Source organism: Coturnix japonica, chromosome 4 (genome assembly GCF_001577835.2).
Source record: "Coturnix japonica isolate 7356 chromosome 4, Coturnix japonica 2.1, whole genome shotgun sequence".
NCBI lineage: Eukaryota > Metazoa > Chordata > Aves > Galliformes > Phasianidae > Coturnix > Coturnix japonica.
In genome coordinates this window covers 27327407-27352043 of record NC_029519.1, presented here as the reverse complement: position 1 = coordinate 27352043, position 24637 = coordinate 27327407, and the positions used below count along the sequence as shown (strand labels likewise).

At 42.6% G+C, this 24637-nt stretch overlaps 1 protein-coding gene across 5 annotated transcripts in view; it reads right to left on the bottom strand.

The window, feature by feature from the left end:
- SMAD1 (SMAD family member 1) overlaps nucleotides 1–17993 on the bottom strand; it is a 51077-nt gene extending 33084 nt beyond the window's left edge. Inside the window, exons 1-2 of one of the 5 annotated variants that reach the window (XM_015861158.2) lie at nucleotides 17918–17993; nucleotides 11473–11629 (exon numbers count right to left, since the gene is read on the bottom strand). The gene's annotated coding sequence lies outside the window, so the exon portion shown is untranslated. Of the gene's footprint in view, nucleotides 1–9247; nucleotides 10308–10873; nucleotides 11186–11472; nucleotides 11630–17917 lie in introns of those variants that run through there. The other 4 variants (XM_015861159.2, XM_015861154.2, XM_015861155.2 and 1 more) reach the window with 4 other exon arrangements.
- Between the last annotated feature and the right edge of the window lie 6644 nt (nucleotides 17994–24637).

The window sequence follows — 24637 nt, the reverse complement described above, 5'->3', positions numbered from 1 at the left end:
AAAAAAAAAAAAAGCTGTGGGAAATAGTGTGCCTTCCCTTTCATCATAAAACACCGCTGCAACTCCCTTTTTCCACAGAGATCATCCCCTTTCCTGACTTTTTGAACTGTCTTCAGAAAACAGGTGTTGTTTACAACAATAACAAAACACACATCTGCGTGGGTGTGTTACTACACACAAAGACAGGATAACTGAAACCTCTTCCTATATTTAGATCTGTCTGGTCAGCTCTAATTGCTGAATTTAATCAAAACCTTCTCGAGCGGAAACACATCCATATTCATCACAGGCATCAAAGGAAACATCTTTACAAACTATATCCTTTTACAAACCAACACATGGTCCCACGCCACTTGTCCAATTGTTGAATTCCTCCTTTGGGAAGGGCATGGAATTTTATTTCTTTTTATCAGCTGTAAAAAGCATTTCCCTCCAATTCATCAGGGCAGGGCGGGAGGAACTTCCTTCACAGGTGAGAGGGGGAAAAATATATTGACATGTCCCTGTCAGGGGTTTGTTCGTTTGTTTGTTTTTAGGGGCAGCTAAAACATACATTTGCAACATAAAGGAAAACTTAAAGGGGAAAAAAAAAAGCCCACCTCCTCCAAAGCTTCAACTTTGTTTTTTGACTGAAGTCCATAGAATGCAAGACGTGTTTTGTCTTTACAGAACAGCACAGACTGCTTGGAGTCGGGACAGGCTCTGCTGGCCCCATCTACTGTAATTCTACAATAGCGTATTTTTAAGGAGACAACCACTGCAAATGCAATCCAGTTATGCTCAGCTTATACAAGCTGCTGCTCCTACAAATGATTCATTTTACCAAGACCACGCACTGATACAGTTACATCAGCTGCAGTAAACCACTTCTAAAGACTGTAACCCAGATCTCATTCACCAGAGATTAAGTAAAGATGTTAAATTACAGCTCCAGATACCCAGCTTTAAGGCAGAATGTTTCAGCAATGCAAGAGGAAACAAAAAACCGAGAAGGAAAAATTAGTTATTCACTAATTAAACTGTCACTAGGTCAAGCCTGAGTAAAGAATAGACTGATGAAAATTAAACCAAAGAAAGAAAGGCCATTAAAATAAACAACTCTCTTCACAGCTTGGCTCCCCTGCACTCCCCAAAACACTACTTACAAATGCAAAACAAGAACAGCCTCTTCAGATTGCCCCATTAAAAGCATCTTGAGGTACACAGCCATTCAGTCATGCGCTTTACTTAGTTGAAAAAGGATTCCTCTGGTTTTGCTTTTTTTCTTTTTTTTTGCCTAGCCTGCAAAAGCAATGGAGGTATTTCCTGCTTTAGAACACTGTCTTTATCACATTGCTGAAATGATGCAGAGTGAAAGATCAACGTTCAATTTTGTGAAGGGTCCTGCAATTCACAACTATTATTCTGGACAGAGAAAGTGTTCAAAGATGATACAGCTTCACGAGCCAAGTTTATACAGCCCAGAAACAAACATCCCAATCTGCCAGATTTCCACCCTCCAGTGAAGCACTGTTTAATTACCGCCTGCCATTAGCAGCCTTCTGAAAACCAGGACTGGACTGCAGCCCACACAAAGACGGGTCTCTTCCCTTCACACCCAGACAGACACAAGCAGCTGCTGCACCACAGCAAATGCCCCCCAGAGCTCACCCACTGTCTGCCAAGCCACCTGAACCCAGCAGGTCCTCTGCAAATGGAAGAGACCAAAGTCACACCATTTAGGATTGCCTTTTTAGCTTATATAGAAGAAAACGAGAAGATTTGCAGCTAAGATTTACAGAAATTTATCTGAGATCAGGTCAGGAATCTTGCGGTTCACATTTAAAACACACCACAGATGCAGACTGATAAAGGCCTTTATCGGACTACGAGCTACAAGTACCAAGAACACTGAAAGTATGAAGGCCTTCAACTACGCATCACTGAAATTCTAGCAAGGACTACGATCCCACCGATATTAAAAACTGTGCTGGTGGAAGAACAGTTACCAACACACCACTACAACGGCATTTAAGTGGTCTCTGACAACCACGCCAACAGCCTCCCAGCTGACAACAAGGTAAAGCACTTGAGATAAAAGATGATGCCGGACTGTAAATTGGTTATTGGTGCTTTCTTCTGGCATCCCTAAGCTTGCAAAACCTTGTCAGCAGGAGTAGTGTCACACATTGCTGAACTGGTGCTCAGAAAACAGATACCACTACCTTCAGGGCAAGCTGCTTTCTCACTTCAAGCCTTACTTTTCTCCCACCAACAAGCAGAGAACAAATCTCAAAGTTACTGCTCCACAGTAGTCCACAAACATTTCACAGCCCTGAATCTGAACATCTGCAGAATGTCACCATTTTCTCATGTTCCTGAGATCAAGGTTTTGGAGGATTCCATACAAGGCTTCAGCCCACAGATAGGAACTGAGAGTTCATACAGCACTTGCCAACTGCACAACTTGAAAGGAAGTAGGAGATATCCTCCTACAGTGCTTACTGGGAATAAGGAAGTTTTACAACAAGAGAAAAAAGGCTTTTATCTATCTATCTGGTACCCTGCTTATCTACAAGCTTTTTATGACTTCGGTAGAGAAATCAAATCACATACAAAGAAACAGTGAGTAACCTTTAAATGTAAGATTAAAAGAAAAAGAACAACTTATCACAACCTGTATGATTCTGCATATAGAATTCAGGGAACTTATTATTCATCCCACCGTTATTTTCTAAGACCAGCTAAAAGTCACTAAATTCAGGTATCGCAGAACTGAAATACTGCAAGCTTACAGCTGAGACACCAAAACACAGTGTTTTCTGATCAGCACATGCTCTTTGGGGCCAGCAGCAATGTAGCTAGAAAAAGAAGCATCACACTTTGCAAATTTTTCACTGCTGCCTACTATTGAATGAACAGTGAGAGTTGTCCCAGCACAGTGGATAAGACAGCTCCAAACCCCAAGTAAGACATGAAGAAAGATTACAAGGATGAACTTCCAGGACTTGCAGCTCTCCAGGACTACTTACTTCTAGGCTAAATGCCAGTGCACAAAGAGAGCACATAACTATTCACAATCCCCATCTTTAAGCTGTGACTCTAGATGCCTTTAATTCTGAGGATGAAACCAGCACTCCTGGGCTGCCAGGTTCTCCCAGTAACAAGACTTCAGGCTCAGACAACCCCAGTTTGCTGGAAGGCCTGGAAGACTAGAAATCCCTGTGTGCCAAGTGGATAAAGGCAAGAAGCTGGGCAAAGGGGTGATGGAAACTTGCTTTCCTCTGGTTTCTTGCTAATGACAACTAACTGTACCTGGTCCAGCAGTTGTTTCAAATTATTTCATCCTGTAAACGCAGGAGGCATTAAACTTGCAGGTCATATTTTTCCCCATGAAAAATAAAGAAAAAACACATCTGCCCTATCTCTTACAGGATATTCTGTTCACAAATCATATTAAAATAGGAAAACATTCTTACTGTAGTTTCCATCTTATACCAGAAGAACAGTACTTGACCAGCAAAGCTTATTCAGATGTTCTTCTCCACCCATCCTCCCTCACCCCCCATAAGATACACTGTATCATTAATCACTGTCATTTTGCTGCCAATATAACTACACCGGGGCTTTGTGACTGACATAACTGTTGGCAGTCTCACCTCATCATGCTAATCACCAACATAAGCATCTGGGAAAACTGTAAATTAGACCTTTCCTTGGAAAGCATTTTGGGGAAGCCTTCATCTGGGAGTACTCATTTACAATGGGTTACCTCCAACAGCTGCCTTCAGCCAGTAAGGTCACCGGTCTGCAAGCACTTGAGCAGCTCTCACAATTTGCTCCCAGGCTTTCCTTCATCCCCTTATGCCAGCTTCAATACTCCAACATAATTCCCTCCCCTGCTCAGTCTATTAGCCCATTCACCTTCCTAGCCTGGCAAAAACAATTACCAATATTCTGCAGAACACTTCCACCACTTCAAGCAGCTTGAGCAGCAGTTACCCAGCAAGGAAACCCGTGGCTGCTGCAGAGGAAAACTGAGCTGTTGGGGTCCTCTCCATTTGGTGGAACTACCACCCTTCTAATTTTAAATGACAATCAGGACAGAGATTAAGCATTATCTTCAATGAGTGCTTCAGCCTCTGTGGCATCCCATACCATTTGCAACACCTTGCCCCATCCCCAAAGCAAAACCTCTGCCTCAGCTGGTTCTAAATAGCTAAAGGATCCAGCATCTGAAGAAAATATAGAAGTGATTTCACAGTCATCTGTCCAAAAATATTCCATAATACAAGATTTTAAGCTGAGAGTATTTATAAAACATTTCCCAGATGAAATCTAATACCATATATTACAGAAACTATAATCAAGTTATCCCAGCTTTTTAAGCTAACATGGACAAAGTGTTTTCCTTCAGCTACTACGCTTCAGTAGAAGCACTTAACACTGACACTCATGTGGCTAAAATAAAGGGTCTATTATTACGTATGCCAGGCTGCAAAGTCAGAAGTGAGCAACAATGGAGAACCAGAAAGTCTAACAGCTGAGATGGAAATTATATACACTAGCCAGGTTTCCCTAGATATGCAGCAAGGTCAAAACTCACATCTTTTGAAAGATCATTCTTCACTGCATTTATCAGGTGAACAGAGATGAAGCTGAAGCCCATGCTAGTCAGCAAAGCACAGCAGTGGTCAAGGAAAAAAGAGCAAATTTAATAACAGAGCACAAGCTGCCAAGAGAAAGACCCTTAAGAAACAGAACATTAATGAGCAAATTCTAACTTTTGCAAACACTCCTAAGTTGGGGCTTGTGGTCTAGCTTGGGAGCAGCTTTCTTGCTTCATACAATGCAGTTTAAAAACCCTTGAGAAAAAAAGACAAATGACCAACAGTGAGCAAAGGCGTTCTGCCAATTTCTCTCCCTACAGGGACATGAACAAGTGTTTGTTTTACCATGTGCTGGGAGAACTAGAAAGAAAAGAACTACAAAGAGTTAAAAAAATTCTCACACACTTGCTATCCACTTTGTAATTTACTGGGACACCACAGAGAATTAAACAATGTTGGTAACCTTAAAGAACTTATCAAATGAAACAGCGGGAGATGTCAGGATTTTCTTTTGCTTCCACATTACCCCCTTCCCCTTTGCCGCCCCCTTTCTCCCTCCCCCCCCCCAACACAGACATCCAAATGTATCTTGGAGAAAAACTGAGTTTTCTCTCTGAGACCACATACCTGGTCCCTCACATCAGCTGAATCAAAGTCCCCACTAGTAAAGTAAGGCAGCAAGTACGCTGCATTAATTCTTTCCATATCAATATTCAAAGAAAACATATCATGAATAGAATAAAATCAAATACATAGCTCATTAACAGTACCTCTCCAAGCAGCAAAGATTCCCTCCTACCACTCTCAGAAGCACATTTCAGTGGGAGCCCCAATTTATCGCACGACTTTTCAGACAGTAACTTCATAAACCAAAACGACTTTATGCTCATAAGTATTTAATCATTTATATACAAATTGTTACTATCCGTACACCTTGGTCAATTTTCAGGCACTCCTCAACTTCATATTGCTTTAGTCTACCTTTATCTGGCCCAAATAACTTCCATCAGCAGTGTATGTTATTTTAGGCATTGATATGTGCAAGTGTAAATACAGTACACCTACTGAGTGTGAATAACCCCACCTTTATGCCACAGTAAGAATAACCTATCCTAAAAGATTTATGCCCTGGTTTCCTCGCATTACACCAGGCAGAATGCTGCTATCACTGAATATCAGGTGTTTAAGGCTGTGCCAAAGTCTGAAATACCAGAAAAACATCCTCAGCAAATCAGTGTTTTATGAAAACACTGAAATTACTGAAAATTTATTCTTCTAGTACTGAACAAACTGAGGAAGAAAAGCAAGCAAAAGTGTTATCAACTATGGTCACAGCATGATACAAGGGATGTGAACATCAAGTTTTTCCTGGAAATCATAAAACCCTTTTTGAGCTACCACGTGAGTATTAAGTGTTAGTTCTATATGCACACATGGTTTTCTGTTTGCTTTCCTCTGCCTAGGAAAGCTTTTAAACACATACATTCTGCAGAAGAAACACGGTAAATCCTGAAACCCACCTTACACACAAAATACATGGTAAAATAATTCCCAGGTCCATCAGTTAAAGCTGGCAGGCAGACGACTCAACACAGGATGTGCACAAAAGCAAGAGAACTTCCTCAAGATTCTGTCTAAAATTCCATTAACAGAGTCAAAAAGAAATTAATGGACACCTGATTTCCAAGTTAACCAACAGCACATTGATGGTCATTGATCACTCTGACATGAATTGGCATTTAAATGATTTTAATGACAAAAATTTGCAAGTTCTAAACTCGGTTACATGCTATTCAGACAGTCCCGTGTTTCCAAGTTGGAAAGTGTTCCCTTTATAGTCAAAGAAATATGAATTAATGCTTCAAAATTCACTGGTGAACTACGTTAACTATTTGCCCCCATGCTAAGTCAACATATTAGTTCCTTTGGATGGCACTGCTTTGAACACTGCCTAAATACAATGATTTAGATAAAAGCACGCTTAAAAATAATTTGTCTTCTTCCTTGAACCCCACACTTCACCTCTGCATGCCAGGAAGAAGGCGGAAGAACAACAAAATGAAATAGACGTGTGACATCTATTCTAACAACACACTCCCTTGTAGATTGCCTGCACTGAAATCAAAGCTACGTTGGCCCAGATCAATTATGAGTTATGTCAGGATGTCTGCATTGTGCAGGTGTTCAGAACAGCTGTACTAGACAAGTTCGCTACACTGGAAACTCCATCCTTCCCAGAATCAAAAAAGATAAAGATTGACTCATCTATGCAACTGGGCGGCACCGAGTACTTGACCTCACCCAACCTAATCTGAAGTAGTGCGCTCCAGCATCGCTCCGTTCAGCAAGCAAATTCTCCCAACGCCAACAAATAATGGTATAAAACTGAAGTACAAAGAGATTCCGTAGGACCCACCTTCACTCTGTAAAATACTTCACATTCCCCGAAATCAGTCTGTTTATTTTATGAAATATTTTGTTTCTCTGACCCGTTAAAAAAAACCACAACAAGGACAGCCTCACTCAAATACACACACAACAAAAAAGCTTCTCTAATGCAAATAAGCGTTTGTCCTCGGAGGAGGATAGAGATCTTTGTGACAGCCATTAACAGCTCAGAGTGTCCTTCTCATCACCCGGGACCGCTCCCTGCAAAGCCCTTCACAAAAGGCCTAATCCAACATTTTCCCTCGTTGTTTTCAATCTTAAATAGCCACACTCGCATGGAAATGGATGTTATACAGCAGCCCGCATGGACACAGCTCTATCAATGAGGAAAAAAGTATCAATTTTAAAATCACTGCTTTCCCACCTCAAGCAAAGCCTGCTATTCAAACGCAAAAAACCAAGTCCTCTAGGCGCTTCTGAAGTTACACCACTGCAGCTGGAGTAAAACAGCCGGAGCAGAGCAAGATGCCTGCGAATGTGAGCCTTTAAGCCACCGGCATGTCAGGCCATGTTTGCATCTCTTATTGAGATGCAACAGAACCTGAAGGCTAACAGCTCTTCCACAGCCAGTACCTGGTTTTCTCTTCATTTCTCCCACATTGCTCAAAATTCGCTTTTTTCATTACCTTTGAGACTAAAAATAAGAGATGTTTCTTTCTGGGGAGAGGGAGAAAGCTCAGGAGGTGCAGCCATAGAGCCCTCACCAATTTGGGTATGGAAAGTTGGTTTAACTACTAATAAAACAAAACTTCATACATCTCCCACTCACACACTGAGCCCTGGGAAGAAGAGAAGTTTTAAGAGGATTTGCCCAGAACACTTGTCAGCGACTGTATCAGCAGAAGTGCAAGACAGTTTGTTATGCAATACAGTGAACACTTTTCCACGTGCTACTTTCCTTTCTAAGCTATTTAGAGCATAAACATGAATGTGAAGCTTGCAGTTGCCTTCACCAAGAAGGTAGGATTATCCACACCAACCCACGTTCAGAATCACTGCCCCTGTTCTAAAATAAGTTTGCTCATATATTTCAAGTTACAAATAAATGCTGTCTTATAAAAGAACTCAGATGTACAAACACATTTCTACAGGCAGTTACAGAACTTACTATGACAAAAACACTAAGGGGAGAAACAGCTTTTTTTTGCCTAATTGCCCATTTGATATCTGACAGCACAGCGTGCAGGTGAAGTCCAGGTGCCTTGGAGACTAGAGAAAATAATCCATTAATTCAGAGATGCCCACTCACAATCACTTCTGCTCCACACACCTCCATGCTGCACACGCATTCCATCTATTTCAGCTGCTACCGACTGCAAGGAAAAGGTTAAGAGTCAACCTAAATTGGTTCAGCATTTATTCTACACAGCAGTACAAGCTTAGATTTCAGCTACTCTTTGCATCACCTAAATAATAAACATGGTGTTCCCTTTATTCGGTTCTTAAGCCACCCATCTGAAGCACAGTGGGATGTGTCACACACACTCGCTTTGCTGCCCTCATAATACAGTTTAATTATGATGACTGAACTAACGGCCTCACATCATAGACTTTTACAGGTTGACCCCATGTCATCCTGATGTATCATTTTGCACCAGTTCAGTGCTGTAAATCAATTTAAGATCTCCAGCAAGTTGAAGAGGCTGGTAATGATGCTTTCTCTGCAATCTCCAGGGACTCCACATTATGCACAACTTACATTATTTATAAAGCTGAGATGATGCCTCCATTAGGCTCGCTAAGACTACTCAAATAAGCTTCTATTTTACACACGCAGCTTGGACCTCAGAAAGCACACTGGCCAGATGTGATATACAGCACATTAATGCTTCCATTAAAAAAAACAAAACAAAACCCTACAATCCCTTCATTCTCAAAATTAAAATTTTTATACTAAGAACTAAACTCTGAATTTAACCTGAATAATTCCCAATATTCTGGAACACATTAAGTACTTTTCTGAACCGCTGTATTACCTTTCCATACATTCAGCTCCTTACTTTCTGTTCAAGCTACAGAGGAACAGCAAAAGCTCATCAGCTTTCATGCATCTGACTTGACAGCTAATATTTATATGGAAACGGAAAGACCTTCATCTGTTTATTCAGTCACTTTTCTGCAATGCACAGGATCATCACAGCGTTAAGGGTGGACAAGAAGGCAAGGCAAACAGGACAGAGTAAGAAAAAAAAATGTATTTGTTTACATACCCGGTGGTTGTGGGGTCAAAATTGCAGCAAGGACAAATCCCTGCCCTTAGGGTAACCTGATCGTGCCTTGAACAGATCCTCGCTGGTAGCTGTGGAGGACTCGGGCTCACCCAGCTCCAGGGAAATTTCTCTCAAGCTCCTCCTTGCAGTCTGCAGTAAACTATGAGGGTTTGATCCCTAAGGCCGGAGCAGGAATCCCAAAAGGGGCTACAGAGCTCTCAGTGCCATCCTGAGGATCTTGGGGTCACAAGGATGAAGCGAGCACTCCAAAGTTGCACCGAAATCCAATAAGAACCCCTAGCAAGCCTCACAGCACAGCTCTCTGGCTCGGTGTGAAAATAGAAGGGCTACTCATCAGCTGCAACTAACAAACTAATCTCCTGTAATTCAGCAGAGTAATTACAGACAAGCAAAAGAAAAAATTAAGCCAATGTTGACACCTCGAGTTTCCTCACATGATTCGTTCCCATTGTCTGGCAGGCCAACACGCAGGGCCGGCAGCTGCACGGGTTGGAGAGCTGCTGGCACACACATGCCCGGGAAGAAATGCAGCCTCTGTGGGCCAGGTCAGCTTTAGTTCTTAGTGCTGTTCTTGAGTGCGGCTTAAAAACACACGGATCGACTGGAGTGAATCTTCACCAAGAAGGCAGGCTTATCTACACAGCGTTTTTTGCTTTTTGACTGGCAGTCTGTTTGCTAAAGCAGTCTTAAGCTGTGTACAGCACAGCCCCTTCCTAAAACATGTCAGCCTCAAGATGCTGCATCCTCAAGCACTGACATGCATTAAACTGTGCCATGTTCCACAGCAATGAGCTTTCCCACTCGCTTGTGTCTGGAATACACATCCACTTGCACTCACCTCCATCTCACAACATCTCTCCTTCCCAAATAACACTCTTAACTCGATTCACACCCAGCAAACAATTTTTTCCCTTAAAACACACGACAGTACAGATAACTGCTCATTGTGACTAAGTTACAGCTATTTGTCCAACATAACAGCAGACTGGAAGGTCAGAGCACATATCTGCAGACGGATCTGCTAACAAAGAGTAAGCACAGCACTGCTTCCACACTCACAACTCCCACTGACTTCGGTTTATACAAAAAAAAAAAAAAACCAAGTCAGGATTTGGCCCAGATCCTTCCCAGTGTATGACTGAGTATTTCCACACCGGTAGATTTCAATCAGCTTTGAAGATCTATATTCAGGATAAGATAATTTGGCTGCAGAGCCCCGAGCATATGAAGAAACTACGCTGAGGAGGAGGAAATGTCGTGCATCCCAACCTTCTAACGGCAAGGAAGAAAAAATTTAGTGAACTTTCCTTGACCTCTAAGCAGAGATTTGTCATTAAAGAGAAAAAAAAAAAAAAAAGAAAAAAAAGAAAGAAAAGAAAAAGAGGAGGGGGCTGCGGAGAGAAAGAAAGGAAGATCGAGTCCCGACGCAGGCAGAACTTGGGGCCGGCCGAGGCGCAAAGCTTCTCCCCGTAAACACAAAGGCGGGAGCTCGCCCCGTCCCGTCCCGAGGCACAATGGGGCCGGCGGCGAGAGCGGGGCCGGGCGGAGGAGCGGCTTCCCGCGGGGCCCCCCTCCCTCCGAGCCCGCGGCGGCACCCGCACCTACCCGGGAAGCGGGGCCCGGCGGCGGGGCGGGACGCCATCATGCCGGCACGGAGACGGCGCGGAGCCGCTTCTCCCGGACGCGCCGGGGACCCTCGCCCGGCTCGGCCCGGCGGGGAGAAAGAGGAGGAGAAGGAGGAGAAGGGCGCAGCCGAGGGGCCGCGAAGCTGTTACCGGCTGTGCTACGGCCGCCGGGCGCTCACAGGGGGCGAGCCCCGCGCCCGCCCTGCCTCCGCGCCGGGATTGATCTGGTCGCGCTGGCGTCAGGCAGTCGGAGCCGCCCAGCCTCCACTTACCGCTGCCAACACACACACACACACACACACATACATGCACACACACACACTCACACGCGCTCGCGCACGCCCCGGCCCGGCAAGGGATCCTCTCCAAATTACCGCCCCGCCGAGCAGGGCTCGTGCCCCGCTAGGAGCGCTGCGAACGCACACACCCGGCACGGCGCTCGCTGCTTTGATCCCCGCACGGGGATCGGCCTCCGCCGCGTTGGCCGCGCTCAGCGCGCTGACTGAACGGCGCTCTGTGCCACACGGCGCTTACTGAGTCGCTCCTGATGTGTGATAGCGTGCGCTCACATGTGCTCACCCCACGGCCTTGAAATGAACGAGCGCTATCAGCTGCTGGGAGCCGCATCCAGCCGAAGGTTCGGAGCCCGCTTGAAGAAGGATAAGCGACAGTGCAGATGAATGAACGGCAGCTCATGTTTGTAGCACGTTCCTGGGCTTTCACCAAGCCATCATCCCTGTGAGGAGATGGGAAGCAACGAGTGAAAGACAGGAAAAGATGATGATGCACCCGCACCGACATCATAACATCACTGTACACACGCCAGCAGGTTCTAGGGATGGCATTAGCCTCGTTCTTAAACACAGCAAGACCACGCTGCCTGCCCCAAGAGCTCCACAGTGTCTCAGTGATCAACATGGAGAACACATGGAAAAGGCCCAACATGCGTCCAGAGCCTGGGCTGCTCAGCACGCTGCCTTGGCAGGGCTGGGCCGGGCAGCAGGCTCATGGCATCTCACTGCTCCAGCATTTACTCAGTGCATGATTCACACTAAACAGATACGACAAGACAATAATTAGGGCAGCACTGCAGTTTGTCAGGTGTCTCGTTAGAACCACATTTTTACCTCTTTTGTTGTCGTTAGGCTTGACTGGTTGGTTTGCTTTGGCATAAGAGAATTAAATTATTTTCTACTTAGATTGAGGCTTGGGGAGGATCACATTAATATGTGCTTTTACTATAAAGGGAAACAAAATGGGCCGTCCCTGCTGTAGCCTACCTGTACATCAGTCTGATTGATCACACTGTCAGCCATAAGGCCCTAAACCTGAATTTCAATGGAATTGGGATACTTACACAAATAAATTTCTAATAACGTTTTCAAAGGAAACATTAATCTCCTGTACACGTGTTAAAATCTCACCAAGCACCTGCCTGACCACTTCTAACATCCTTCTCTCAGAAACAGTGTATCAGAAGGCGCAGTGTGAAAGGATACCCAGTGACACCGCATATTTCCATCCAGTCACACCATGTAACAAACATTTAAGAAATACTATGACAACAACTGCTACCACTACTGCCAGATTTCAACCATAACCTACGCTGAGTTTATATGCAGATTATGACTTACTATTTCCTGTTAATCTCAGCAAGGCAGGCCTATGTTTTACCAGGTTTACCCACAGAAATTCCAGTGATAGCAGCTTCCTTTTGGAGAAGGTTTATCACCAAACGCTTTGTTTTACCTCTACTTCACAAGGTTTCTGCCCAAAAAATAGAACTTCAAGGTCAATGAAATTGTATCAAACACACAACTTATTATTTGCATTAAAATCACCGGAGTCATTTTCTTTTTGGCCATTACAGTGTTGCCCCAGCGTGGGAAAATACAGACAGCATTTTCTGAAAGCAGAGGCAGTTCTGTCAGGAAGAACAATGTGTTTGGTTTTTTTTTTAAGGACACCTGATTTCATAATTTCCTTCTTTCTGGTCTGGTAAAACAGCACTCATCAACCTCTATTCTCCACGGCTTGTCTTCTTCTTTGAATAGGTGAGGTACTAAACAAGCTTCCCACCACAGCATTATTAAAATTGCATATGCAGATTGTTCAGCAGTCACACAAATAGGTTTGGGAAAGATGCCTCCGGCAAAAAAACAGCATGTGAGAAAAGGTGAGGTGTATTTTTAAGAGGTCACCATAATAGTGCAGAGCTCGGTATACTTCTCCAAACTTCTCCAAAAAATCTGGGTTCAGGGCACTGCTTAGCCACGGCACTACGGCACTGGCATCTGATTTCCACTGCTGAGAAAAGCACTTAGATTTGAGCTGGGCCAAGCCATTTCAGTCTGCACAGCAGCATGAGTGTGACAGTGCAACTGGACTCTGAAGTTCAACTGAACAGTGGCCTCCAAAGGGCAACTGAATGGGGCACCAAAAGGACAGCAATGACTGAGCTGCTCATCTGATGCCCTGTCCATGTTAAAGAGGACACAGTTCTCCTGTTCCCCTTCTTCCTGATTGTCTGTGCTGCCAAGTGCTCTGCTGGCATCGGTGGATAGCTGGGGCAAAGCAGGCTTTGGGGCAGCTCTCCTTCCTTCCCTGCTCTCCTACAGCATAAAAGTAGTGTCTCAGCAGCCTGAGTGCCTGCCACGCTCATGCAGAAGAACATCTTCACTCTAACACAGTAGTCCTTGCTAATCTGGCCTACTATGAGTAAGTAGGATGTGGAACTGATAATTTTACAAGATTATTATATGCATTTTCCTTTGTTGCATTAAATAAGACTTCTGCTTTAAATCTATTTCTAGATGCCAAAAAGGTCTTTGATCAGATTGGGAAGTCATTCATCTTTTCCACCCATGAGATGATGGGATTCAAACCAAAATTCATGATTTGCCTAAGATTAAAGTATATGGCTAAAGCTGCCAAGATCATTATTAAAAGTTATGAATCTGAGAGGTTTGGGCAGAGAAAAAGTGCTAAGCATGGCACTCCCTTATCTCCTTTATTGGTTGTTTTCTCTGTAGACTCTAATGTAAGGACTTTGCTCCAGCAATACTTTATCACTGGTAAGGAGGGGAGGAATACTGGGTTGTGATCTGCTCTGACTGCAGCTGAGCACAGAACTCCTGCCCACTATGCTGCACCACTGCTGTACTTTCTAGGGAATGAAATTTTCCCTTTGGATCTTGTCTGGCACTATTAGGAGCTTTTGAAGGTAGATTTGCTTTATCCTGGCTTTCATTTTATAACAGATAGTGGACCCCATGTAATCAAACATTGCTGGTTCTTTTAAAATTAAATTTCCCTTTAGTCACTCAGCTTTAAAAGATTTACATAACTGGAACAACCTTGCTCTATTATTGGCTTCTTGGAAGACACCACTAAGACTAATCTTATCTCCCATTTTAATTACTATTTTCAAGTTCTTACAGCCTTGTCCCAGTTACATTTTGTTGTAAAAAAAACCCACCACAGAATGATACATTAAAGTTTATTCAGACAGGTGGCAGATACAAAATTAAAGCTAATAACCCTATGAGAGGAGAAATCAGAGGTGGTTTGGCAGTTATGGGCTCTCATTTCCTGGTCACTTGGTTGCACTGTAGGACGAGTACACTAAAAACTGATGCTGCAGGAGCAGCAGTGCGTTATAGCTTGCTACGCTACTGCCTGTGGACTAAAGGGACCTTGGGATGAGACTGGCTCAGCAGATCATGGTAACTGGATACAGAGATCTATCTCTTTCATACCCAAAATAATGAGCTCATTCCACACTAAGAACCCCATAATGGATTAAAAACTTAAAAGAAAAAGCTCTCATGCTCCACTTCCATTCCCCATATAAACAGCACTTAGTATAAATCTCAAGGAATTCAGAACCCTCCTATCATTTTTTTCCTGAACCAATGCAATTCTAATTCACACTGCCGGTGTCACTTTTGGCTGCATAAGTCAGCAGTAAAACAGTCCCACCCTTTCTCTCCCACAAGAGCTGCTCATCCCTAACCCTGTGTCACCCTCCTCCTTTGTGCTGGCACAGTTGCTGGTGCAGCTGCAGACAGAACAGGCCTAGGGAACTGGCGCGGCTGGGAAAAACAAATGTTTCAGGGGCCAAGTTCATTTTTAATTTGAATCAGTTCCCTGATAAGGTTCACTGTGTGGTTGTCCAAATCCTTGTGCTGACCCTGCGTAGGAGCAGGAATACGGTGGGAGAAAGGGTGAATGGCTTCAGCCAGCTGAAGTGCTTATGAAACTGTAACAGATATAGTGAACTTCTTTTGAAGCGAGGAAAAACTCTTTCATTTCAAGTACAACAGCACATGTGAGTTCAGAAGAGCTACTGTAAGCTGGGCTCTTTGGTGAATAAAGAAGACAAAGAATGATAGGACCAAGGAACTGAATGAGCTTATTTACTCTGTTATGGAGAGTAAGTAAATTAGTAATTAATTAGTCATCCCAAGGTAATGAGTTCTTAGTGACTTCTCCATAACTGACAAGTCCTGAGAATAAATGTATATGTATTGGTTTCTGTTTGCACTTTCAGGAGGAAATGACATCATAGGCTTCAGACATCCTGGCAGTCATGCAAAGTGTTGGAAAATGTTGCCCACAAGACAAAGGCATTAGGACCAATTTTAAGCTCCGTCTTTCCTTCATAGATCAAAAATAGCCAAATTTTTTACAAACAAGTTGAGTAGATTTAAAAGCAACCCCCTCTACATTTCATATATTATTGCACAAATCTATAAGTCCTCACTATAAGCCAAAAACTGCAAAACTAGGCCGCTGAAAGCAAGGACCTATCAGGATCAATGTGGTTGTTATCATCTTAAGTACTCAGTCGCGGCGGGTCCTGACGCCCATCCTCTATTGCTTATACATGTTCTTTCCAAAAGATCTGTCACATTCAAAGAACAGAACAAACAGTGGTCAGAAATAACACACAGTGATTTTGTTTTCCCCACCAGATTATGCTGTAGCGAACCATTACAGAAAGGGCTTTGGCAATACCTAGTTGCAAAACTGAGGCTAAGATAAAGCTGTTTTACACCTCATTGCTCATCTCCTGTCAAAGAAAAATCATCTCTCCTTTTCCTGCCAAATTGATATATTTTCCCAAAAGTTCTCTAACATTTTCAGCCCTGGCAAAACAATCTGTTCATTTCTTTGTCCTGTTCTCAGAAAGGCTGAAACATTTTCTCTGACATTTTCTACACATTCTGCCTGAAGCACACACCTAGGATAATTAATATTTGATGAAGTTCTGAATACATCAAATCAATACAGTTTCAGTGTAGGCAACCTGAATGACAAACAATTATCTTAGCCCACTAATACTATGCGTAGTTTGCTCCGAAAGTAATGCCTCCTATTTATTCCTTGGAAACTACAACAGGTACAAAACATAATAATGCTACCTGATAGAGCAAATTTGCAGCTACAAAACACTGCGTTTCAACAGAGCCACCACAATTAGCTATGCATTTTTGTCAGCAATGAACAACAGACTGCATACCATGCTGGTGAAAACATGCATGGCTGCCTGGATCATGGCTTGTCTTTCACGTCGCTATCACTACTGCTGATACACACTGCCCACTGCCTCACTGTACTGACACTCTTTGTTCATACACATTCAGCAAGTGTCAATGAATGTCGGTGGGTGCCAGTTTTTCCGCATGGAAGAATTCAGTGACAAATCCTTGCTTTACGTGCACTTCTACCTCAGACATCATTTTGTCAGACTGCCCCTCTGCTGCCATCTGTCACAGGGCAGCAACATGTAAAGGGATATTGGCAGGGAGGTTCAACCTCTACTGCCTTTAATGTCATGGGCCGACAGCCCTCATAGTTCTAAGGACTGAACTATGCCATGCATATCCAGAGATTCTGCTGATGTCAGAGGAAGAGACCTCATGGCTCACCAATACTTCGGAAAGTGGTATTCTAAGTTCCACAGTCAATGAGACTAAGGTACCCATGTGCCTCTTCAGACAATTAGATTTCAGTATGAAGCATTTGATCTGAGTGCAGAAACGTATCACTTTTACAGACAAGGATCAAATGTTCAATATGGACATCATCATCACAAGGAAGTCCCTCAGTAACCGCAAATAGCAAGATATAGCAATGCTGCCTTATTCTAACTGGAAACCTGTAATCAGAAATTAGCCTCAGCCAATGCACAGCTGGTCCAGCTTCTGCAAAGTACTGTCACACGGCATGTGAAACCCCTACAGTTCAGTTGTTCATGCTCCTAAGGCTTTCAGCACCTAGAAGATGGCACTGACAGAGAGTATATCACCCCGATTAAGCAAAGCATATGCCTGTCAGAGAGCAACCAGATGGAAGAGTGCAACAATTTATGGCCTGCAGTTAGACAGTCTTGCACTGTGATCTCATCAAATCCTGAACAGAATATGTCAAACTTGGTCAGTGTGTCAGTGCACAGATAAGATACACTCCAGGGAAAACATGGATAGATTAAGAAACAGTTTAGGATTCTGACATAGGATTTAGATGACAACTGCTAATGCACTGTTTCAATTCTCAGTTAATTTCCCAGATGTCTGAGATACCCCAATCTAGTCCTGGTTGGTCGTAGTTGAGAGTCATTGTGCTGCTGGGAGCAGATTTCTCATTTCTCAGATGAGAAATAAAATTACAGTCATGCCTTGTGATTAATTAAAAAAATCATCCTTGGTTTTGCTTGAGGGCATGGCATTTTCAGAGGCAATGTAATAGAGAAAGGAAGATTGTTCAGTTTCTTTGATCCCGGTATAACCTGCCAGCCTTATTTTTTCAAAATCCTACTTTAAAGTTTGTCAATACTGGGACACAAAAAGCCAGAAATGTAAGTTGGTTTCAGACTCCAAACATCATGAGAATTTTCTAGAAAGACATATGCAATAACGGAGCAGATAACACAACATATTCTTTTACAGTTCCATTCTCTTCCCTTTACACTCACATTTCTGCTCATTCACACCACTAATTACTCAACTGTTAACCTCACCTCATTTCCCCAGATTCTGATCTAGTGTGTGTTCATCCTTATTCTGGTTTGAGTCTCTTTGGTTCCAGTCACTATCTTTGCCTGCAAAACACAATATACATATAGAATTTTACATAGAATTGTTGTGCTCTAACAAAGCATACAAAGTTTTATCTCAGACTCATTAAAGACAGTGACAATGATGCTTCCTGAAGAACTAACTAGTCAGAAGGTAATTAACCAACCTAAAGTTTAGCCAGGGCACCACATAGCACCAATGGCTCGAGAGGAAAATGCCCAGAGGATTGCAAGCAGTCAGGTCTCCTACCTCCCGCACCGCATAACACTGCCCACAGATGGATGGCTAAGGCCAAAGTGAATTTACAAACCTTTTGTTCTTCATAGATACGTAGTGTTTGACTGTATCAGGCTATAGAATAATTAATTTCTGGAACTTTTAGGCTGAAAAGCATTCACATTTTTTATACTTGCTTTGCTCTGATTTTTGTTTTACTTTCCGTTCTTTCAATTTCGACAAAAGTGAATCAGAGAAGCAATGCCTGCCTTATCGTTGATTCGTGGTATATAATCACATTAAATACAGATCACTGGCCTCCTAGTTACTACAGTGCCATTTACAAGAGACAATTATCCCTGCATGGTGCAGTTTTCATGATTTAGTGATTGAAAATGCTTGTTATCAGTGCAGACCCAGCTGTGTGTTTCTCTCTCTAAAGCTGATTTGATTTTCCAGCGCTGTCATCCTTGAAGTTCTCTGCAGTGCAGCTCAGTTCCCAGTCTGCACATACCAAGTGAGGTCCTTTTGATGTAAGGTGCATGGGGCAGAGTCTGCATGCTGCTCCCACCTGTTTCAGGACAGCAGTACAAGAAACAGGAAAGAAACACAGCTACTCTGGGAAGTCTCCAGCCACTGCAATATGCTGAAAGGAAGCCCTACTAAAGGCAGTGACCACGTGTAAATGCCAAAACAAAAGGTGAGGGGGCTGGGGGATGGAAAACAGCAGCATTGTCTACCAAAACACTCCAGTTAGTTTAAAAATTAGCTGGAGAAGATGCAAAGAAGCCTGAGTCTTAATGACCTCAGTCCTGTAATATACTACTAATTAGCCCTATGATGAATAAATAGGAACAAAATAAGGAGTGACAGACTAGGTCAGCCAGTGGTTTGCCAAGCCTTGTCTCATCTTTTCTACTTGGGTCCGTATGAGGTGCTTTTTAATTGTGTCTATGCTATCTTTTATTAGTAATCAGGACCAGAATTGCATTGCATTATACCTTATACAAATAGACACAGAAACACTCCACTTGCTCTTTGATCCTATAAAGCACAGCAAGAGCAGCTCCTCCCCAGCTGATATTTGTGCAGCTCCTTCTGGAGGGCAGACACATGCCTTTGCTGCTTCTCTGCCAGCCCTCTCTCTACCTCCTGCTGACCTAACCCAGCAAGCCTCATATTTTTCTGCCCTGCCTCTTTCTGCAGCCTACACTGTTCTGCACTGTGATTATTTTTTCCTGCATGCATTTACCTCTTTGGCCTTACCCCTAACGCTGTTCTCTCTTTTCCTCCTTCCCATATGATGAAGACCTCATCCATTTTTTTTTTTTTTCCCATCATCACAAGGGAGCACCTAATTTACCCCATTTATACTTTAAATGTGTAAAAATGTGATAGCCTCAAGTTCCCTGTTCCTCACTGAATGACCTTATTCTATCAATATACTGCTTACATGTTGAGTGTCAGAGGGTCCATTAGAGGACACCTGTTCTATTCAGCTGAGTCTTACCAAAAGCAGAAATCCCTCAGCACGGAGCAGTGCTAATGCTCAGGTCACAGCCCTTCCACACTACCAAGGAGAAAAAGAAATGTCTGAAAGTAGCCTCAAGTTTGTTAGAAAACTGGCTCAGTCTTCTAACCAAGTGGTTAGAACCACTCCAGTCCCTCTTGTAACTTCAATAACACGTGTGTCAAGAGGCAATGAGCATTACCCTCTGCAGCCTTTCTGCAAGTTAACTATTCTTTCTTAGAAGGATGCGCAGCACATACAGCTCAGCAAAGAAAGACTTCTGAAAGCCTTGAATATTGTATCATTCCCAAATGCTTCACTCCTCCTAAAAATCCATCAGACTTCTTCAGCCCACAGAAGGCTCTTTGAGGATTACTGGACATGTTATACATTCTCCACATTCATAGCAATGGCACAGACCCCTGGCCCAGCTTAACACGTGTCCTAAGCAGTCAGTCAGCATTGCAAAACCACTCTGAAACACCAGCAGTTTGCTGGGAAGGCTGTTGCATGCAGCTCTCACAGCGCATGTTTGGTGCTTTTCTCGCTAGGATCTGCTATTCCTTGCATACATTCCTGGGTGAGGCGGAGTCTTTTCTCCTTTTAAAACTCATCAACACAGTGGTTACCAAGATCGCAAATACAGCAAAAAGACTGTTAGAAGCAGAGCAAGTTATTAAATCACTGGGAATCTGGTAAACGTTAGAGCAATGCATGGATGGCAACACCACACTAATTGAGACCACTCCACCAACATATATTATCAAGGTATACAAGCTATCAAGAAGAAAGTACCCTGCAGGTACGCAGGTGTTGCTTATGTGGGGGTGGTGCATGGTTCAGCAACATTTTGGAAAGGAGGCCAAGGTTTTTAAAGAGACCGTGCTCCTCTTACCAGAAAAACAACAAGACCTATTATTAAATAATTCAAGCCTTTGCCATTAAAGGGTTTGCCATAAGTAGGAATGCTGTAATTCTATTTGCATCGTTACTCTTTATTTCATTCATGGTACTTTAATTACCAGGTACACGTTTTACCAGTGGGCAGCCAGGAGGTCTTCAGCTCTTTCATCAACTAGACCAGCACATTGTGCCTTACATATTTACCTCCTATTTCTGTTTAATTAGAACTATGTTCCCTTCTAGTCAAATTTACTGAAAGGTTGGGACAAATAATAGCTTTGTTCTCATCTATTGGCCATACATACAGCAAACACCCCCCAAACAGAACTTTCCTCCTCTTTGTTGTAAGGAAAGTGAAATCAGCTTTCTGGCATTAGTACCTATGAGAGGAGACACAGATGCACACTGTTACCAGCAGGTCTTGTGAACCCAGAGTCCTGCTTTCAGCAGGATAGATGTGATAAAATCTTACTTCTTTCTTCAATAGCATGACTAATAAATGTAGAAATTCCCTTCTCCTCTCTCCTGTTGCCAACATCTGTCTTATCTCCAGTTCTTCCTTAGACATAATTTCAAACATGAAAGACATGTCTGTACTATGACCAGGCAACCTTATTTCTGGCATGAGATCCATGGAATGCTGCAGTTCAGTGTTAGGGAGCTGAAAGTTAAGATCTGGCACCTCCAAAACACGGTGATTGGAATGCCTGCTTCTGGATCTCTGCTTGCCTGGTTCAGTCTGCTCTATCTCATGAAGGCGGCTGTGGTTCCACTGCTGGTTTCTTGCCACAGCAGGTGCACAACTGAAAAAACATGGCAGGCATTTATGAAATGGTACACCACTGAACACTATATCCAGCAAGTAAAGGGGACCATCCCAAAGCCTTCCTGGAATTTTGGCAGCATTTCCAGGAGATCAACTGCAAATTACTAGAGATGGGTATTACATGCACACTGTGGACAATAAATAAGAGTGATTTTAAGGGGCAGTGGATATTGACAAAGTAACACATCCAAGAATAGAATACAATCACTGGCATAAGCAGCAGAGACACTAACTGTAATTGAAGAGGATCTAGGGAGCGTCTTGAAAGTACATTTAGTAGCAAAAAAATTATTTTAACTAACAAAATCATGAGATTGCAAAGGGCTATATCCATACTAAAACAAGTATCCCAGCCACAGCCTCCCTGAACTATAAATGATAACAGGCTATTCATATTTTGCCCCTAGAATCTGAGTTTTGCAAAAGTAACCTCTTTTCCTGGCAGCATGTGTTTTTCCTGTGGCTTTTTATTATTATTTTTAAGATTTGGAGTGTGAGTAGCAGTAAGGAAAAAAAAAATACATATTGTGTTACCTAATATGCAAACACTGAAAGGTTGTGCATACAGAGGAAAACCTGCAGGCAACTTCAGTAAGTAGCAAAAATAAAACAGCTATACCCCAAACCAGGCACAAACACCACAGTGCTGTGTGTTGTGAAACAAGTCATGATCGTGGGCCAATACCGAGACTTCTCAGTAAGGAATGTAATATTTTTGCACCACGTGAGGGAAAGGGTTAGGACAGACTCAACATAGATGTAAACACTTGCATGTTTCACCTGCCTATATTCTCAAAGCAGCAGGTCAGCTCTGGCATGGAAATTATCTCATGACATGCTTGGTATCCACCACACTTCAGCAGAGCATTCTACTTCTGTTATGCTTCTGCCTGCCTCCCAGGCAGAGCTAGCTCACACCTGTTGACCTTGTAATGCAGCTAAAACAACTACGCTATTGTGTTTATTCTTGGTGCCTTTGTGCGGAACAACAACTGCAATAAAATATTAGAACTTCAGCCAGAGAATTGTCCTGGAATACCCAGCTGGAAAATGCTGAGGCTTTGGCACACCCCTAAAAACTCTCTCTGCCTTAGTAGTATTTATTCAGAACTGCAAGTAAGATGCCTACCCTCAACTCACACAAATGGGAGTCCTCGTGTGTCTGAACAAATATTTGTTAATGTGAAGCTGAGATGCCGCTGTTGCTGCTATCCTTATGATCGGAAATCTCTCTGCTGACTAGAGGTCTTACTATGATGCAGCCTTTCACCTCTTCACAGTTGCATTAGAGAAGCTGCCCAGCTACAAGGCAGAGGCCCACATACAATCTCTGTATTGTCTGTATATACAATCTGCACCATTAAACAGTGCTTTTGGGCTCAAACTTGGATGAAGAAAGTCCCAGATTACATATGTTGCTTTCAGAAATAACTGTGGCAAAGTCCTGCTTTGGTCACCTCTGCATTATTTAGATATAGCCCAGTCTAGTTATTAGAGAAAGGATAAAACTTAACCACACTGATTGCATGACATCAGAATTAGTTTGAATATATAAAACAATATTAATACAGGAAAACACAGGTAATAACAGACGTAGAAGAGCTACTTCTAAGTTCTTTTAAATTTCTCATTGCATGATTTTAAACTTCCAACATTAGAGAAATTGTAAATTAGGGTTGAGCCCTGAACAAACACTTCTTACATAAATACCAAATAAGTATCTAAGAAATATGTTTTTCTCATGACATAATTCATATGTACAAAATAATACTAGGGACAACTGTAGCATTAGAACCATTGGTACCTCCCTCCTATCAGAAGTGTGGTACTGGATCTTTACCATCACCCAGTGATATCTGAAAAAAAAGTGGGAAGACTCCTATTGAACTCTGAAGAATGCCAGAAGAGGCCTTAAGACTTCTGAATGACCTTAGCTAACCCACATTTTTTTAAAAGTACTTAAAAAACAAATAGTATTATCCTTAATGGGAAAGGTAGTTGTCTACGCTAAATGAGAACAGTTGAAAGTTTTAAAATAGCTTTTTTAAACAGCATGGTTACCAAATCCACCTCAAATTTTTCAGCATTAGGCGACCACATGCTACCGCATAGAAAACGGCCACTAGTTAATTCCAACTGACTATAAAGCAGCACTGTATCTTACGCTATCTGTTTATATTACAGAGTTGAACTTGTGGTTCTGCCAAACCTGGGGTCGTAGCACAGTAGGAATTTGGTGAGAGTTTCAAACAGATCAAAGAGAGGAAAATGACATGAAAATTCAGAGTTTGGCCAGTGACCGAAGACTGTTGCCTTTACAAGCAGAACTAACAAGATGAAGGGAGAGAAAAAGCTTTCTCTAAACTATCTGAGATGTAAGATATCGTAAACCCTTGAAATTTTGCTGTCTGAAGACTTATTTTTTAAACCTATTTTTGCATTTGTCTGTGCATTAAGACTATTTCTCTCACCCAGGAAAAGCAAATACTCGGGTTTGAATACTTTGCAGCTTCATGTTAGAAGAGGCCACAGATGGGGAAACGGTTTGATCAATGTGGGAAGGACCAACCCAAAGTCAGATATATTATATCATCAAAAAATGGCATGTCTGGAAGGAACATTTTGAATATAAATTAACAGCAACCTTAGCCAAAACAATTTGCTCTCTTCAACATCTGCAGCTGTGTAGTTGCTAGGGAGTTATCTGGCTTCATACGCTTTTTTCACATCTGTCAACTAAATCAGAGATGGAAATACAAAAGTCCAGCATAAAGGGACATTATGTGCATTTGTAACACTCCCTAAATGACTTGAGGTCTTCATGCTAACAGAGATGTTGCAAAGGGGCACAGGTATAAATTTGTCCAACACTGTGCCTGCTCCATTGTGTAATGGAAAATCTACATCTGTTCTCCTCTGATGAGCTCTCTGAAACTTCCAAACATGGGTAAACAGAACTACAGCATATGAGACAATAAGTTTGGCATACATGTATGAAACTTCATACTTCTGGGATGAGCAAAATGAATAAACTTTCATATTCATTGCCTTACAACACTATGTGTGAGCAAAAACAACAGAGTGGGAACAGATTGTAAAAGGACAGAGAGACTCTCACAGTTTAGCTCATACAACATGTTCACAATTCTTCATGATTTTCAAGATCACTAGTGACTTTCAAAGTCTAAACTGTGAAACCTTAGTAGA